Here is a 16,801-nt window from a genome sequence, read left to right as displayed (position 1 = left end):
CCATATACAAGCTTCTGGTAGTGAGGGTATCTTTGTTTTGAAGGGGTCAAAACTTCAGACAGATAATAGACTGGGCGCTGAACTCTAAAGGCCTTTCCTTCTTCTTCCCGCTCGACCGTGAGTACTGTACTGACAACTTGTCCTGTGGCCGCAATGTACAGCAGCAGAGGCTCTTTGCTGATTGGGGCAGCAAGCACTGGCTGGGTGGAGAGCAAAGCTTTGAGTTATGCAAACGCTGCGTCAGCTTCTGGAGTCCACTCGAACTTGTCAGACTTCTTCATCAGTCGGTAGAGAGGCAACGCCTTTTCACCGAGGCGAGAAATGAATCGACTCAAAGCGGCCAAGCAGCCTGTAAGCTTTTGGACATCGTGCACGCGTACAGGACGCTTCATCCGGAGTATGGTGCAATTTTCTCAGGATTGGCGTCGATCCCTCGTTCGGAAATGAGAAAACCGAGTAACTTTCCGCCTGGAACTCCGAATGTGCATTTTGATGGATTGAGCTTGATATCATACCTCCTGAGGTTGGCAAAAGTTTCGGCAAGGTCAGCTCGCAGGTCGGAACCCTTGCGTGACTTGACCACAATATCATCCATGTATGCCTCTACATTCCGACTGATTTGAGTGAGTAAACACTTCTGAATCATTCTCATGAACGTGGCTCCGGCGTTCTTGAGGCCGAACGGCATAGTGACATAACAGAAGCATCCGAATGGGGTGATGAAAGCTGTTTTGATTTCGTCGGGTCCATACAGACGGATCTGATGGTACCTGGAATAAGCATCTAGAAAAGACAATCTCTCGCACCCCGCAGTCGAGTCGACTATTTGGTCGATGCGAGGGAGAGGAAAATGATCTTTTGGGCAGGCCCGATTGATATGTTTGAAATCAATGCACATGCGAAGTGACTTGTCCTTCTTGGGGACCATGACGACATTGGCGAGCCACTCGGAGTGGTAAATTTCTCGGATGAACCCTGCTGCTAAGAGCCGAGCCACCTCCTCGCCAATGGCCTGCTTCTTCTGGACGGCGGACCGTCGAAGATGTTCCTTCACAGGCTTGAATTTTGGGACGACCCATAGATGGTGCTCAGCCAGCCCCCTGGGAACTCCAGGCATGTCGGAGGGTTTCCATGCGAAGATGTCCCAGTTCTCACGGAGGAGCTGGATGAGCGCTTCTTCCTATTTGGAGTCAAGCGTCGTTGAGATGTGAGTCGGGGCAGCGTCGGGGTCGGTCGGGTGAATGTCGACTGTTTTTGTTTCACCGGACGACTGAAAAGCTGATTCTGAAGCAGGCTTCTTGGCTCGTAGCAACTCGCTTGGGTCGGCAGTCTTTTGGTACTCTTGCAGCTCGACCACTGCCATCTGAGCATCTGCAATCTTTGAGCCCTTCTGAAAGCACTTTTCCGCCTTCTTCCGATTGCCTGTGACAGTGATCACACCTTTGGGGCCAGGCATCTTCAGTTTGAGGTACACGTAACATGGCCGGGCCATGAAGCGTGCGTAAGCTGGCCTGCCCAAAATGGCGTGATAAGCACTTTGGAAGTCCATGACCTCGAATGTTAACTTTTCCTTGCGGTAATTCTTTGAATCACCGAAAACCACATCAAGAGCGATCTGGCCGAGTGATTGGGCTTTCTTCCCAGGAATGACTCCATGGAAACTCATGTTACTGGTGCTGAGTCTGGACATCGGAATGCCCATTCCTTTCAATGTTTCAGCATAAAGTATGTTCAGGCCACTGCCTCCATCCATCAGGACTTTAGTCAGTCGAGTGCCTTCAACAATTGGGTCGACCACCAAAGCTTGCCTCCCAGGGGTGGCAATGTGCGCCGGGTGATCAGACTGGTCGAATGTGATGGCAGTCTGAGACCACTTCAGGTAACTGGGTGTTGCCGGGGCAACCATGTTCACCTCTCGGTTAATGACTTTCAGTCGACTTTTGCTTTCGACATCAGCAAAAATCATCAGGGTGGAATTGACTTGGGGGTATCCATCGTCACTGTCTTCCTTGTCCTCGACTCTGTCCGACTCTTTTTCCTTATCCTTGGACTGTTTTCCTTGGAACTGCTGGATCAGGAGCCGACACTGTCGAGTGGTATGCTTTGGGTAGATAAAATTACCCTCTTCATCCTTCTTGGTGTGGATGTGACATGGCAGATCCAAAACATCATGTCCGTCTTGATCCTTGACTTTTTTGGGCTTCCAGGTGCCCTTGGGTTTTCCCTTGAAGTTTCCCTGGGCTACGGCTAGGGCCTCCCCAGGAGCGGCTGGCTCGGCCTTCCGCTTCTGCTTCCGACTGGAATTGCCTCCAGTTTCCTGGGCGACTGCTTTCTGCTTGCCACTCCGGAGTCGATCTTCGTCTTCTCCGTTAGCATACTTGGTGGCAATCTCCATCATCCGATTCAGAGACATCTCTCCAGTTCGACCGAACTTTAGATTCAACTCTCTGTATTTAACACCTTCCTTGAAGGCACAAACTGCTTGATGGTCCGGCATGTTCTCAACCGAGTGATGCAGCGTGATCCACCTCTGGATGTATTCCCTTAGAGTTTCATTCGGCTTCTGCACGCAAGACCGCAGCTCGGTTAGGCCTGCAGGTCACTTGCATGTTCCCTCAAAGGTTGTGATAAACACTCGAGAGAGGTCCTCCCAAGTGTAAATGTTGCTGGGTGCCAACTGATTTAGCCATGCTCTGGTCGAGCCCTCTAACATGAGAGGCAAATGCTTCATGGCCACCTCGTCATTGCCACCGCCAATCTGTACAGCCACTCGGTAATCTTCGAGCCAGGTGTCGGGCTTAGATTCACCGGTGAACTTGCCGATTCCAGTCGCCAACCTGAAATTGGGAGGTATCACTGCGGCTCTGATGGCTCGACTGAAACACTCTGGCCCTGAAGCACGTACTCTGCTGCTGGCAGGCGCATCTCTGTTGTGGCCTTCTCGATGAGCTCTGTTCCTGTCAACCAAATCTTGAACGAGGATGGATCTCGCATCAAAGCCTGGGTCTCTGGGGTCGACTGGAATCCTTTGCCCAACACTATGGGGGCGTCTGTCATCTTGCCGTCGAGGCGCATATGACCCACTCCTTGGGGGAGGGGTTGGCACTCGACGTCGATCATCACGGTCGAATCGGTGATCGTACTGCTCACTCCTCCTGTATTGACCATGCTGGCCACCACGTCCCTCACGCCTCGGGGGCGATCTCGGGCTGTGAGCTGACTCGACTGTATCTATTGCGACAGACCGACTGTGGATCCTATTCCGCGACTGAGAGACAGCGGAATTCTGGTCTCCCGCCGCCCGGAGCAATGCTCTGATCTGTAACAAGCCCCTGCCAGCCTCCGACTGGGAGGGCTGAATCGATTCTGCTATACGGGCCGCGGCGGCCAGATTCTGAATTGGGGTTCGATATACCTACGTCGGCGGGAAGAGCTGGCGTCGACTAGACTCGGGAGCCCGCTGACGTGCTTTCTCGTCGAGTGCTCGCTGTAGATTCTCCAGTCAAGTGCGCTCGGCCAGGTTAGCCAAACGCGCGTCCTCCAAGGCCCGGGCCTCGGGGGTCTCTCCTACGATAGGAGTGCGGAGCGCGTCCATGTTCCGGCGGCGAAGCTCCTCTCTCTGCAATGATGTGAGAGGTTCGGGGAGATACTCGTCGTGGGGACGCGACGGATCGCCCCCACCTGCACCTCCATCAGTGCGAGGGAAACCAGGGGGACTGTGTGTTCCATCGACCGCTAGAACCTCAGCCGCTGGATCACTGCTGTCGCACTCGGATGCGGTCTCCACGGAGCCAGTCGAACAGGCCGTAGAGGGATTCGACGGGCTCGATGGCCGCGACTTGCGGGGCCGCCGATTGGCGGGCCACGGCATGCCTCACCCACCGCTGAAGTCTTGACCGACCGGAGCGCTTGCGCTGGTGGGAGACAGGGCGGGGAGACGATACGGGGGCCGACCCATATTGGGTCGACGGTTGCCGCAGGAGGACGCCACGAACGCATGCGCGGAAATGTGTCGCACCGCGGGCGGGGAGCGCGTCGATGTCGAGCGGTGCCTCCTAAAGCCAGGCGGAGTCGTCGACGATGAAGGTGAGCGCGCCGAGACGGATCTCGCGGTCCTCCACCAAAACTCCGCAAGAAAACATGATCAAAGGGATCGAGAGAAAATCACAACTTCTTCAACTAAGCGCTAAGATTCTTGCCCCACGGTGGGCGCCAACTGTCGTGGTTCTAACTCTGACAGTGATGTAGGGGGTGAGTATGGAGAGGCGAGATCCTAGCTATTGGGAAGTTGTTACACGCGAGGTTTACGAGTTCAGGCCCTTCTCGGAGGAAGTAATAGCCCTACGTCTCGGAGCCCGGAGGCGGTCGACTGGATTATGCGTGTATAGATTACAGGGGTGCGAACCCTTGTGCCTGTGGAGGGGGGTGGCTTATATAGACTGCGCCAGGACCCCAGCCAGCCCACGTCACAGAGGGTTTAAGGTACATTTAAGATGGGGCGTTACTGGTAACGCCTCTAATAAAGTGCTGTAATGACCATGAAGACTACTTAACAGCTGACCGTTTGCCTACGGAGTGACTGTAGGTCTCCTGGCAGTCGAGTGAATAGCTTCATGGTCGAGTGGTAGCTTCTTGGTCGAGTGTCTTGAACCCGTCGAGTGGAGTACCTTCAAGTCGATTGAAAGGTGATTTCTCCCAGGGGTGTTCTAGAGTAGGACTCTTAGGTCAGGTCCGTGTCCCTACCCTAGGTACATGTCTTCATCACCCGGCCCGCATCCTCGCCGTCGACCCGTCCGCGACGACGTCTGACTGACCCATGTCCGGGACTGGGCTCCATCGGGCTGGCACTGGGAGGTGCTGCCTGGTGGGGCGCGACGCTTGATGAGGAACCCGGCCCCGGGTCCTGTCGTCGACCCTGATCTCGTTTGGTGGCGTTCGCGTGGGCCAGTTTCGGTGCGGAGGGAGCCGGCCCCGCCGGAGGTGGTACGTCGCCGTGTTAGGGAGGAGGACGAGCACGTCCATCGCTACATGGTTGCGTTAGAGGGCGGCAGGTTCTCCAATACCTGGCAGTTTCTTCAGGGATCTCACTTCAGCTATGATCCTGTGAGGGTTCCTTCTCTTTGGGTGTCCACCGCCCGCGCCGCAGGAACCGCGAGTGTCCTAGATTCTTCTGTAGTATTCGATCTTTAATTAGCTACCTAGCCAGTGATGTACTATTCAATATTATATATTATTCGAGACGATGTATTCGAGATTATATCTATTATTCGAGACGATGTATTCGAGATTATATCTATTATTCGAGACGATGTATTCGAGATTATATCTATTATTCGAGATGATGTAATTTGAATACTAAATTGTTTTATATTTCTTTTGGCATAGTTAAATAAAAGCTATGGCGGACAATACCGATAGATAGGGAGAACAGACCATGTTCGATATAATATGTGGGCCAGATGATGATCAGAATGAAGAAGATTATGACGGCTCCGAATTTCTAAACAACACCAGAGAGGGTGATATGATATTCGATCGCGACGACCGAATTGATGAAGTCATAAACTACGATTATGACAATGACGAAGAACATGTTGATCCTGAAACAACAAAGACCGGCGAGGTATATATATTTATATAAGCAGGCATCTGGTGATCATCACATGTTTTAAATGAGTTGAAGATATATTAACGAATCGATCTTTCTTCTTTCAGCCATCCGGATCGAGCAAATCTTCAGGCAACAGGACGAAACGAGGCCCGAACAAAAAGTTGAAGGAGAGCGTAAAGAAGATTGCGGACAAGTTCGTTCGTCAGTGCGGAGCTCTTGTGAAGGACCAACTCCCGATCTCCCTTCAAGAATGGAGAGAGCCAGCAAAGCCACGTCCAGATCTTACTTTTGTCGACGACAGACAAAAAAGTCTGCTTTGGGATACTCTCATGGAACATTTCACCCTACCAGATCATTTCACAGAAGCAGATGTGCAGAAAGTCAAGGATGCTGCTCTTAGGAAGATGGCGGTTGCATTCAAGAACCACAAGAATCGTGAATGGGACAAGTACGTCAAGGGAGGAAGGAAGACACCAGTATTCGAGGGAACACTAGAGAATCAAAGTGCTCATTGGGACGATTTTGTGAAATTCAAGGATTCAGAATTAGCTAAGGAACGGTCGAGAATAAACAAGAAGAATGCCGGAAAAAGGATAAGTTCCATAAGCTGGGGCCAGGTGGCTACGCGGTGGCAATGCCTAAGTGGGATAAGTCTGAGAAAGAGATGGAGGATGCAGGTGTCACTCCGGTTACTAAGAGCTGGCCCCCCAGGTGCAGGACTTGGTTCTATGCGCATGGGGGGGAGTTGGACCCGAAGACAGGCAAAGTTTCGACGAAGGCATGTCTGAATGGAGCCGACGATAATATACGTGTTGCAATAGAAGAGGCTCGAACGGGGGTGTTCCAGCCCAACAGAGAGAACGACGAACTTACGCGTGACCTGGGAAATCCTGAACACCCGGGAAGAACACGAGGCAAGGGCGCTATTCCGTGGTATGAGGGGTTTTCGGACTGGAACGCCGACTACAGAACCCGTGCGAGAAGGAAGATTGCGGAGGAGAAGAAGAGGAAGATGGAGGAGGAGAAGAGGAAGCTGGACTATGAACGCCTTCAAGGCCTAGAATCAGCGCACGCGGACTTGGTAGTCAAATTCCAGTGCCAGCAGGAGCAGATCGACTCACTTAGCCAGCAAAGGGGGTCTCAGCAGCTGCAGCAGCTAGCGGATGATCCAGCATTGGATACCACCGCCCCATCCATGCCGAGAAGCAGCATGGGTTCCGCCCCGTTTGACGCAATGCTGGATAGATACCCCGTGGATGACATCGCGGAGAACACTAACTGCGAGCTACACTTCAAAATTAAGAACATATCCTTGAAGGTGGCGGACGGTGTTGCTTATACAAATTCCCCCGATGCAACCTTCCATTGCAACCTGATTCCAGCAGGCTATGCTCGTGTCGTGGTTGATGAGGTGGTGGACCAATATTCGAGGCTAGAGCTTGACATTCCTGGAGGTGACGAGGAGCACACACTCGGAGATGCCAAACATCGTATCATCCTATGGAGAAAGGATTGCATCATCTTTCGAAGGCCACCGACACCGCGTCACCCGACTCCTCGTCGAAGTCCGCCACCGAGTCAGCAGACTCCCGCTCCTCCAAGTCCACCAACGTGTGAGGCCACTCCTCCTCCTCCAAGTCCGGCAAAGTGTCAGGCCACTCCTCCTCCAAGTCCGACACAGCGTCAGACGTCCACTCCTCCTCCAAGTCCGGCACAACCTCAGGCCACTCCTCCTCCAAGTCCGGCACAGCTTCAGGCCACTCCTCCTCGTCCAACTCAGCCCCGTCAGCCGTCTCCGCCGCCTCAGCAATCGCAGAAGAGACACCCCGCAGCTATGGGGCATAGAGGTACGAGTCGAGGTCATAGTACAGGAAGTACAGGCGGAGGCAAGCGATATAAATATGGTCCAAACCTCACTACTCCTCTTCCTGAGAGGGCTTACGACAGGACCGAGGAGCAAACCAATGCCATAGTGCGGGCAGAAGTCGACGCCCATTTTGGACCGAAATCGCCACCGCCGCCAAGGGAGAAAGTGCCTGTGGAAGTAGTTGACCACTTCATTCGTATGGCTCAACCACCAGCTCCTAAGCCTGTTGACACAGACTATGAGCGCCACATCAGGAAGTTACATCGACAACATCTATAGAAGGAGGCGAGCTTGAGCTCGAGCAAACAACAAGCAGCTATCAAAAAATGCGGGAAAACCGTTGCCCAGCTGGGAGAACAGGCGGCGCAATCGATCCCCCCGCTTGTTGTGCCGCCAACAACACGTGACAGTACGCGCACCCAATATTATTGTGGGCAAACAGTTTACATTCCCGAGGTGGGCGATGTGGAAATAACCCAGGAGCATATAATGCAGGCTAAAACTCTCAACATCACTATTGGACAACTCCTCGAGATCGAGGACATGCCTGTGCTTACAGAGGAGGAAATAAAACGGAAATATGCCCGGGGCCAACCTTTGGTCAAGCCAGAAGAGGTCAAGAAGCTCCCAACGAGAATGTATGAATTGCATCAATGGTACATGGACATTACCAAGAGATCTGATCGAGAGTCCCTCATGGTGCAAGTCAAGAAGGATCATTACTACCATCAGAAACCTGTGACCGTTGAGTATTCTGAACTGTTTCAGTTATACAATCAAGACGCACTCGACAAATCTATCGTCAGTTGCTATTGTCTGTAAGTGATTTCTTTCTGTAATTTAAGTCTCAAGCTAGCTGTAGTGATCCTTTTGATCAATCATTACCTGTAATTATCCTCACTATATTCTTTTCTGTGGTATTATGCAGGATGAAGATGTATGAAATGAGAAAAGGTGGACGCTATGGCATTGGGTTCATTGACCCAAACACCGTTAATGAATACACATGGAAAATAAACAAGCATCATGAAAAGCAGGTAGAGGACAGCATGCTAGAGTTCTTGAAGCGCCTCAAATACAATGAAGATATACTACTTCCTTACAACTTCCAGTGAGTCACACTTTCTTGTACTACAAATTCTCTGTTTTTGCCTACTAGCTAGCTACATGTTTTTGCTTACATATGCCCGCTTAATTAAGACATGCAAACGTGTGTGCATGAAGATTTCACTGGATCTTGCGTATCATTAAAGTTGACGTCGGAACAGTTCAAATACTGGACTCACTACTCAAAGCAAATAGTGACTATAACATCTTGTTTGGGATAGTCAACAGGTAATTTCAATCATTATTAACTATATATCTCGGCCTATTTAGTTCGTCATTTCATGATATGAACTATTTAATAACCCCTTTATTCATTTTCTTTGTCGGCGGGCAGGGCTTGGGCAAGGTTCATCAGCGTCACGGAAGGCGAATGGAAACGAGAGCTGAAATGGTTTCGACCCAAGTTAAGTAATTAAGTAGTACTAGCTAGCTAGCTGCCATCTCTTTAATTATCATGCTTGATTAATTATTATCTGATCAAATTAAATTCCATTCTCGTAATAAAGGCCCTGAAGCAGGCGCAGGGGACTGATCTGTGTGCATTCTGCGTTTGCGAGAACATTCGCATGATGGCGTCCGAAAGGAGCAGATCTCAAAGACAGGAATGGGTACGCTTGTCAAAACACTATTCACAATTTTTACACCATTATCGATATCTAGTCACACAACTAATACACATGCATATTGATCTCCTTCTTAACAGTTCACAGAGGTGCGGGACAAGCTCCTAGAAACGGAGCGCATAGAAGCACTTCAAGAGGAAATAGCGGGATTTTTGCTCGACCAGGTCATAAATCCGAAGGGAGAATACTATTACCCGCTACAGCCCCCATCGACCAGGTCATGAACCACTTCCAATTGTCATCGTGCTCCGAAGGCACCAATTAGGCTAATGCCACTGGCTCCGAAGGCAACATGCATATGTAGGAGAAATTGTATATAGCTATACATGTGTGTATGTGTGAATTAATATGGTGGTTTGTGAGACATTGATGATATATATATGATTGGTTCTACTAGAAATTCTATTTATATATATATGCATAACGTGTACAATGTGTAGTATCGTAAAATACTAGCAAACGAAAAAGAATTAAAAAGGAAAACAAAAAATTAAATGAAAAAGAAATCATAAAACCAAAAACCCCCAAACATTTTAGTACCGGCTGGTGTTACCAACCGGTACTAAAGGGCTCCCGGCCCCCGGAGCTAGCTCGTGCCACGTGGTTGCCCTTTAGCACCGGTTCGTGCTGAACCGGTACTAAAGGGGGGGCCTTTAGTGCCCACACTTTAGTGCTGGTTATGGAACCGGCACTAAAGGGCCTTACGAACCTGTGCTATTGCCCGGGTCTGCACTAGTGTTCCACGGCGTCATATTTGCAAGAAGGGGGTGCGGGAATGCGGGTCAGGATTCGTGGATTCGGGGTTGCCGGCACTTGAGCAGACGAGCCGGCGAAGCTTAAGGAGGGAGACTTAAATAGACCCAGATATTTTCATTGCAAATGGTTCCTCGAAAACAACTATGTGTGATGTTGTAGATATTTTTTATTACGTGTGAAAGACGAATTTGGAGTACAGTGGCAACGGATGGTGTTTTAAATGTACGAGAAATTTTGTAGTACTAATACAACTGTCATGTCAAATTTTGGAGAACTTCAGGGGTCATTTGACCTTTTAAGATATTTAAGTGATTTTCTAGCCATTTAATGACCGTAATTGAAAGTTGAACTACATGTACATGCAACAGCTAACCATAATGGTTTGAAAACTCATATTTTGTGTACTTGTGTGCGAATTAATTCCATGTGCAGTAAATTGGAAGGAATTTTCAAACATATTGGTCTCAAGGCTATGACACAATTAAGCATGGAGTGACATGGCATTTTAATTCCAAAAAATTAAAAAAAGTCAGAAACACATTAAACCTTGGTTGATGTAATTTCATGCCACCAAGATGATGTGGAAAAAATTGGGCATATTTGACAAAACTTTGGACACACACCCCTCACAAACCGGAGCAACTTACTAGAAGGCTCGTGGTTCCGAGAGGGAATAATGCATGTTTGATGACGAACAGGAGATAGCTTCCTCTTACGGCCTTCAATTTTTTTTCTATATTTAACGTCCACTACTACAACTGTAATGTGAAATTTTGGAAAATTCTAGGGTTCATTTGACATTTTAAAGACATTTAAGTGATTTTCTAGCCATTTAATTCAAATTTGAACTACAACTACATGCAACGCCTAACCATAATGGTTTGACAAATCATAATTGTGTACTTGTGTGCGAGTTAATTCCATGTGCGGTAAATTAGAAAGAATTTTCAAACATATTTGTCTCACGACATGGACACATGCATATGTATGCATGGAGTGACATTGCATTTTAATTTCAAAAAATTTGAAAAATATCAGAAACACATGAAACCTTGGTTGATGTAATGTCATGCCACCAAGATGATGTGGTAAAAAAATTGGCATGTTTGACGAAAGTTTGGACACACACCCCTAACAAACCGGAGCAACTCACTAGAAGGCTCGTGGTTCCGAGAGGGAACAATGCATGTTTGATGACGACCGGGAGATAGCTTCCTCTTACGGCCTTCAATTTTTTTCTACGTCTAACGTGCACTACTACAACTATAATGTGAAATTTTTGAAAATTCTAGGGGTCATTTGACCTTCTAAAAAAATTAAGTGATTTTCTAGCCATTTAATGACCGTAATTCAAATTTGAACTATATCTACATGCAGCGCCTAACCAAAACGGTTTGAAAAATCATATATGTCTACTTGTGTGCAAGTTAATTCCATGTGTAGTAAATTAGAACGATTTTTCAAACATATTGGTCTCGTGACATGGACACATGCATGCGTATGCATGGACTAACGTGGCATTTTAATTCCAAAAAATTAAAAAAATGATCAGAAAAACAAGAAACCTTGGTTGATTTAATGTCATGCCGCCAAGATGATGTTGTAAAAAAATTGGCCTGTTTGACGAAAGTTTGACACACACCCCTCACGAACCGGAGCAACTCACTAGAAGGTCCAACTGTCATGTGAATTTTTGAAAATTCCAGGGGTCATTTGACCTTTTAAAGATATTTAAGTGATTTTCTAACCATTTAATGACCGTAATTTAAATTTGAACTACATCTACATGCAACGCCTAACCATAACAGTTTGAAAAATCATATTTTTGTGTACTTGTGTGCGAGTTAATTCCATGTGCAGTAAATTAGAAGGAATTTTCAAACATATTGGTCTCAAGGCATGGGCACACATGCATGGAGTAGCATGGCATTTTAATTCCAAGAAATTAAGAAATGATCAGAAAAACGTGAAACCTTGCTTGATTTAATGTCATGCCACCAAGATGACATGGTAAAAAAATTGGCCTATTTAACAAAAGTTTGGACACACACCCCTCACAAACTGGAGCAACTCAATAGAAGGTTCGTTGTTCCGAGAGGGAACAATGCATGTTTGATGACGAATGGGAGATATTCCATGGTTTCGAAAGGGAACAAATCGGAGCAACTCACTAGAAGGTCGTGGTTCCAAAAGTTTGGACACACACCCCTCACAAACCGTTCTCCTGGGTGCCACCGGTCTGCCCACGCGCCGACGAGGAGTCACCGCCCCCCGAGGACGCTCACTCGATTAGCAGCAACGAGACTGAAGGAAATATGCCCTAGAGGCAATAATAAAGTTGGTATTTGTATTTCCTTATATCTTGATAAATGTTTATTATTCATGCTAGAATTGTATTAACAGGAAACTTAGTACATGTGTGAATACATAGACAAACAGAGTGTCACTAGTTTGCCTCTACTTGAATAGCTCATTGAATCAATGATGGTTATGTTTCCTAACCATAGACATGAGTTGTCATTTGATTAACGGGATCACATCATTAGAGAATGATGTGTTTGACTTGACCCATCTATTAGCTTAGCATGATGATCGTTTAGTTTGTTGCTATTGCTTTCTTCATGACTTATACATGTTCCTATAACTATGAGATTATGTAACTCCCGAGTACCGGAGGAACACTTTGTGTGCTACCAAACGTCACAACGTAAGTGGGTGATTATAAAGGTGCTCTGCAGGTGTCTCCGATGGTGCTTGTTGAGTTGGCATAGATCGAGATTAGGATTTGTCACTCCGATTGTCGGAGAGGTATCTCTGGGCCCTCTCGGTAATGCACATCACAATAAGCCTTGCAAGCAATGTGACTAATGGGTTAGTTGCGGGATGATGCATTACGGAACGAGTAAAGAGACTTGCCGGTAACGAGACTGAACTAGGTATTGAGATACCGACGATCGAATCCCGGGCAAGTAACATACCGATGACAAAGGGAACAACGTATGCTGTTATGCGGTTTGACCGATAAAGATCTTTGTAGAATATGTAGGAGCCAATATGAGCATCCAGGTTCTGCTATTGTTTATTGACCGGAGATGAATCTCAGTCATGTCTACATAGTTCTCGAACCCGTAGGGTCCACACGCTTAACGTTCGGTGACGATCGATAATATGAGTGTATGTGTTTTGATGTACCGAAGGTAGTTCGGAGTCCCGGATATGATCACGGACATGACGAGGAGTCTCGAAATAGTCGAGACATAAAGATTGATATATTGGAAGCCTATATTTAGACATCGGAATAGTTCGGGTGAAATTGGGATTTTACCGGAGTGCCCCGGGGGGGTTACCGGAACACCCGGGGGTTAATGGGTCTTGTTGGGCCCTAGTGGAGAGAGAGAGGGGCCGGCCACGGCAGGCCGCGCGCCCCTCCCCGTGATCCGAATAGGACAAGGAAGGGGGGCGGCACCCCCCTTGCCTTTCCCCTCTCCCACTCCTTCCTTCCCCCTCCTAGTGGGACTAGGAAAGGGGATTCCTACTCGCACTAGGAGGAGGACTCCTCCTCTTGGAGCGCCCTGCTAGGGATGGCCAGCCTCCCCCTTGCTCCTATATATACGGGGGCAAGGGGGCACCCCAAGACACACAAGTTGATCAGTTGATCTTTTAGCCATGTGCGGTGCCCCCTCCACCATAATCCACCTCGGTCATATCGTAGAGGTGCTTAGGCAAAGCCCTGCGTCGATAGCATCATCATCACTGTCATCACACCGTCGTGCTGACGGAACTCTCCCTCGAAGCTCTGCTGGATCGGAGTTTGTGGGACGTCACCGAGCTGAACGTGTGCTGAACTCGGAGGTGCCGTACGTTCGGTACTTGGATCGGTCGGATCATGAAGACGTACGACTACATCAACTGCGTTCTCATAACGCTTCCACTTACGGTCTACGAGGGCACGTGGACGACACTCTCCCCTCTTGTTGCTATGCATCACCATCATCTTGCGTGTGCGTAGGAATTTTTTTGAAATTGTTGCATTCCCCAACAGTGGCATCTGAGCCAGGTTTATGCGTAGATGTTATATGCACGTGTAGAACACAAAGGAGTTGTGGGCGTGGGTATATACATATTGCTTGACGTCACTAGTTGATTCTTGATTCAACAGCATTGTTGGATGAAGCGGCCCAGACCGATGATACGTCCATTTTGCATCATGCTTTTATATCGATATTCATTGCATTATGGGCTGTTATTACAAATATGTCACAATACTGATGCCTATTCTCTCCTATTTTACAAGGTTTACATAAAGAGGGGGAATGCCGACAGCTGGAATTCTGGGCTGGAAAAGGAGCAAATATTATAGACCTATTCTGCACATCTCCAAAAGTCCTGAAACTCCATGGGAGTTTTTTTAGAATATATAAAAAATACTTAGCGAAGAAAGTAACAGAGGGGGGCAACCCACCATCCACGAGGGTGGGGGGCGCGCCCTACCCCCCTAGGCACGCCCCCTGCCTCATGGGCCTCCCGGTGGCCTCTGATGCCCATCTTTGGCTATATGGAGTCTTTCGTCGAGTAAAAAATCATAAGCAAGCTTTCGAGAAGAAACTCCGCCGCCACGAGGCGGAACCTTGGCAGAACCAATCTAGGGCTCCGGCAGAGCTGTTCTGCCGGGGAAACTTCCCTTCAGGAGGGGGAAATCATCACCATCGTCATCACCAACGATCTTCTCATCGGGAGGGGGTCAATATCCATCAACATCTTCACCAGCACCATCTCATCTCAAAGCCTAGTTCATCTCTTGTATCCAATCTTTGTATCCAAACCTTAGATTGGTACCTAAGGATTGCTAGTAGTGTTGATTAATTCTTGTAGTTGATGCTAGTTGGTTTACTTGGTGGAAGATCATATGTTCAAATCCATTATGCATATTAATACCCCATCTGATTATGAACATGAATATGATTTGTGAGTAGTTACATTTGTTCCTGAGGACATGGGAGAAGTCTTCCTATAAGTTGTCATGTGAATTTGGAATTCGTTCGATATTTTGATGAGATGTCTGTTGTCATCCCTCTAGTGGTGTCATGTGAACGTCGACTACATGACACTTCACCATTGTTTGGGCCTAGAGGGAGGCATTGGGAAGTAATAAGTAGATGATGGGTTGCTAGAGTGACAGAAGCTTAAACCCTAGTTTATGCGTTGCTTCGTAAGGGGCTGATTTGGGTCCATATGTTTCATGCTATGTTAGGTTTACCTTAATACTTCTATTGTACTTGGGGATGCTTGCAATAGGGGTTAATCATAAGTGGGATGCTTGTCCAAGTAAGGGCAGTACCCAAGCACCTGTCCACCCACATATCAAATTATCAAAGTACCGAACGCGAATCATATGAACGTGATGAAAACTAGCTTGGCGATAATTCACATGTGTCCTCGGGAGCGCTTTCCTTTATATAAGAGTTTCTCCAGGGTTGTCCTTTTCTACAAAAATGATTGGGCCATCTTGCTGCACCTTATTTACTTTTATTACTTGCTACTCGTTACAAAATACCTTATCACAAAACTATCTGTTACTGATAATTTCAGTGCTTGCAGAGAATACCTTACTGAAAACTGCTTATCATTTCCTTCTGCTCCTCGTTGGGTTGGACACTCTTACTTAGCAAAAAGGCTACGATAGACCCCCTACACTTGTGGGTCATCAAGACTCTTTTTTGGCGCCATTGCTAGGGAGTGAAGCGCCTTTGGTAGGTGGAATTTGGTAAGGAAAAATTTATATAGTGTGCTGAAATTTACTGTCACTTATTACTATGGAACATAATCCTTTGAGGGGCTTGTTCGGGGTATCTTCACCCCGACCAGTAGAGCAAAGAGTTGCTCCTCAACCTACTGAACCTACTAAAAATGTTTACTTTGAAATTCCTTCGGGTATGATAGAGAAACTTCTAGCTAATCCTTTCACAGGTGATGGAACATCACATCCTGATTTGCACCTAATCTATGTGGATGAAGGTTGTGCATTATTTAAGCTTGCAGGTATGCCCGATGATGTTATCAAGAAGAAGGTATGCCCTTTATCTTTGAAGGGAGAGGCATTGACATGGTATAGGCTATGTGATTATATGGGATCATGGAATTACAAATGATTGAAATTGGAATTTCATCAGAAGTTTTATCCTATGCATCTTGTTCATCATGATCGTAATTATATATATAATTTTTGGCCTCGCGAAGGAGAAAGCATCGCTCAAGCTTGGGGGAGGCTTAAGTCAATGTTATATTCATGCCCCAATCATGAGCTCTCAAAAGAAATGATTATTCAAAAAAATTATGCTCGGCTTTCTCTCAGTAATCGTTCCATGCTCGATACTTCTTGTACTGGATCTTTTATGATGAAGACTATTGAATTCAAATGGGATTTATTGGAAAGAATTAAATGCAACTCTGAAGATTGGGGCCTCGATGAAGGTAAGGAGTCAGGTATAACACCTAAGTTTGATTGTGTTAAATCTTTTATGGATACCAACGCTTTCCGTGAATTTAGCACTAAATATGGACTTGACTCTGAGATAGTAGCTTCTTTTTGTGAATCCTTTGCTACTCATGTTGATCTCGCAAAGGAGAAGTGGTTTCAATATAATCCTCCCACTAAAGTAAAAGTAATTTCACCTATTAAAGTTGAATAAAAGACTATCACTTATAATGATCCTGTTGTTCCTACTTCTTATATTGAGAAACCATCTTTCCCTATTAGAATAAAGGATCATGCTAAAGCTTCAACTGTAGTCAACAAAAGTAATATTAGGACACATAAACCCCCTGAGCAAGTTAAAG

The sequence above is a fragment of the Triticum urartu genome, chromosome 7 (assembly GCF_003073215.2).
Source record: "Triticum urartu cultivar G1812 chromosome 7, Tu2.1, whole genome shotgun sequence".
Lineage (NCBI taxonomy): Eukaryota > Viridiplantae > Streptophyta > Magnoliopsida > Poales > Poaceae > Triticum > Triticum urartu.
This window is presented reverse-complemented; position numbering follows the sequence as displayed.